The 3,419-nt window shown below is 39.8% G+C and overlaps 1 pseudogene; it reads right to left on the bottom strand.

Moving 5' to 3' along the window:
* Positions 1–1,171: 1,171 nt before the first annotated feature.
* On the bottom strand, positions 1,172–2,999 carry LOC147620200 (uncharacterized; annotated as a pseudogene).
* Between the last annotated feature and the right edge of the window lie 420 nt (positions 3,000–3,419).

Raw genomic sequence — 3,419 nt, 5'->3', positions numbered from 1 at the left:
CTCAATTTCTCATCACATCCAAATAAACTGAACTGGAGTGACTACATGCATTGGGAACACAAAAAAAATTTGGTTTCATCTGGAGAGATGCCCTCACATTACATCCATTGGAAACAACCTAGAGCTTCCGCAACTAGCCCTTGCTTTGCATATCCTCCTATGAGTGCATTCAGGAAAATGTGTTTGAAAAGATGTCTTGGGTTTGCATCAATGCTATGAAAAGAGCTTGTCTAAGAGCATCAATCCATTGACTACAATAAAATGAACGAGAGCGTAAACATCGTCGAAAGAGCTTGTCTCTCAACAACAAAGCTAGTGTGGAATTTCATAGCAGACATACAATTAAGATGACACATTTTACGTATGGTTGACATCCAAATTGTGAAGCAGACAACACCAACAACTCTCATGCCTGTCAAAATAAAATTGGGCAACAGCTGCAACACAAATAAAAACATATGCATGCACATAAGAACTGGTCTAACAAGGAATCAATAAAAGACATGCACATGCTTTTTAGTAACCTATTCTTGGATTAAACACCTACTCATCATACACGCATATCATTGAACTTCATATAATGTCCTTGACTAGAGCTGCTCAAATGTATATTATACTCAAGCTACCCACATTATAGAAGGGATATACATGACATTTAACAAAAATCTACAATATGTATAAGTGTTTGTGATTCTTTCTTTAGCCGCTATTGTAGGTCCCATTGCCTGCTTGCCAAAATGGATTACCTTAGGAATGAATTGGATCTGCAAAACAATCTGATAGCAATCAAAAGAGAAATTTTGTATAAGTGAGCTAAAGATGTTCCTCTATTCTTTTGAATTAAAGCAATAACTAAGACTTACTTTCTCTCACAAAAACTGTCCTTGAATATACGCTTAGACATGTCGTCATACATAGTCATGCATACCACGGCTACAAAAAGCATGAGTCTACATACGTCACAGTCGCTAAGTCTTTCAGCCCGCACCCAAAAAACTTCAGCCCCACCAAAATTCAGCCCATGTCAAATCAGCTTCTTGCCTCCCTATGTGTTTGATGACCTGTTGCCTACAATCAAAATGAAAATGAGAAAAATGATGCAAAAATCTGATATAACATGACTTAAAATTACAATTAAATGCTTCAACACTTATGTGAATCACATGAAAAACTAATCTGAAGTATTTACAAAATCATTAAAAAGCTTGTAGTCATTTTGATGTAGTTCATATTTATCAGTTTCTGTATTGTATGTTAAATGTGCCAATGCAATAACTGACTCTATATCGACCATGTTCAAGTCCGTCAAGTCATAAGTAAATGTTCGACGCCCTTTCACCTTTTGATACCAACCAAGCTGAATCTCTACCCCTTGAGGCCGGTCCGTCAAGTCAAAACCTCGCTTATAATCCACATACCTGCCACCTACCTTCTTTCTCATCTTTTGAACTCTTCCAAGGTACCAAGTGCTATGAAGTGTGTCCATCTTCTTCAGATTTGTAGGTTTTCCAATTCTCTTTGACCTTTTTTGTCCCTCTCCATGTGTCACATCATGGAAATAAATTGCACAATCAGATCCTATTCCAAAAAAATTGCCATTACTAAATGACGCTTCTTTTTCCTTGTGGCTAAAATACACTCCTTGCTTCACCCTAGTCAACCTATCCTTTGACAATGTAGAGTTTCCATTGAGTTGGCTTACCAAAGTAGATTTGAAGATGAATTTGCCATCAACCTCTACCACCGGTGAGACTCTTCTTCTCAGCTTCATTGCTTGCCTCATCAAGAAGCCCATCGATCTCATGTCGAATCTCACTCAAAGATATGACCTCGTCATCTTCATTGCTCTCGTCGCCAATGGGGCTATCATCACCACATGGCTCCGCAAAGTCATCATGCTCATCTGCCCTGCCCATTTCAGTATCTAGCTTTGACCACATTGATTCTGTATCTAACCAAGGCTCTTTCCACCATTTAAGACCCTCACTTGTGCAAGGTTTGAGGCCCAATGTCTCACATAAAGTTTGTGCCTTCTTCAATCTCTCTTTTAATGCATCTATCATCTTTGTATCAGAGGAAACACTTTCGTAGTTCCCAAGATCTGCTTCCAAAACACCTTCATGCTTGTTCAAGTCCTTCCAAATGTGTTCTTGTTTCTTATGGGCCCTTGAAAAAGTCACCCCATTTGAGCTATACTCATGCATGGCAACCTGATTCAAACTACCAACACAATGCAAAAGATCTCCAAAATCAAACGCTCTTTCCTGCCCAACCATACCGCCAATCTTGCTGAAATAGATCTCCGCTGCATCAGATCCTGTGAGATGTAGAGGACATTTGAAATGTGGATAGAACTCTCGAAACATCTTTATAAGTAGAACAACAAAATGGCAAGAAAGTTGGATGTCTATGTATGCCTCTTTGCTAATGAAGTTTTCCTTTAGTTTGTATGTAGGATGGTGATGTAGCCATAATCTCCACAGCTTGAAGAAGAAGACCACTTTAGCTGCAAGCACCACACGCTGTCCCAAGTCTAAATATGGTGATAAGAATATGTCTATGTAGTCAGCAACAACCTGCAAATATGCCTCGATCCCTTGCATGCTCCTCTCTTTCTTTCGCATTTCCCTCATACATTTTTGCACTTGTCTAGAGACAATCCTTTGGGCTTCCCCCCCAGTTTTGACGATCATTTCGTTGTATGTCCCCATCTCGCAACCTGTGCTGATCAACAGAGAAAGTGTTGTAGACCATAGCAACGTGATTGAGTGTAATCCACACACGTCCAACTGCAAGCTGTCGGGTAGGACTGTCAAGAGGACTCACAAGCTTCTTTCCACAATGGACAAAATCTTGATCATGTAAACCATACACATCTCCTCTCACAAATCTTCCTTTCAACTTCCATCCAGGCCAATCAATGAAAAATTGCCTATCTCTCTTTCCTAGGTAGTCTTCAACCATGAGCTTTCGACATCTACTATCACCATCTGATGCATGCCCAATTATTGGACCTATCACGTCTTTGAACTTTGGATTCCACATCCGCTCCACAAGCATTCATTGGGTTCTGATGAAATCACTATCAAAGCGGTTGCATGTGCAATGCACAACTAGAGCCAATCTTGGAAGACTCTCATGAAGAGGGTTGACAATGAGGAGCCTTGCATAGTGTCCCACCACGTGGTTTTGGAAGGCATCTACTATTGTCTCATATCCTTGTGCTCCATCTCCAACGATGATGGCATCATTTGAAGAGCATTGATGATCCTCTCCTTCTCTTCCACAAAGCCCAATCAAAGCATCATCTTTTGCATTCCATCTACATAAAGAGAAAGATTTGCTTTCATATTTTTATTTCAGCCCGCTTCATGCACAAAGAACTTTATATTTACAATCAAAGAAAGGAAGAGATATTG

Source organism: Cibotium barometz, chromosome 32 (genome assembly GCF_041138505.1).
Source record: "Cibotium barometz isolate CiBa-2024 chromosome 32, ASM4113850v1, whole genome shotgun sequence".
NCBI lineage: Eukaryota > Viridiplantae > Streptophyta > Polypodiopsida > Cyatheales > Cibotiaceae > Cibotium > Cibotium barometz.
This window is presented reverse-complemented; position numbering and strand designations above follow the sequence as displayed.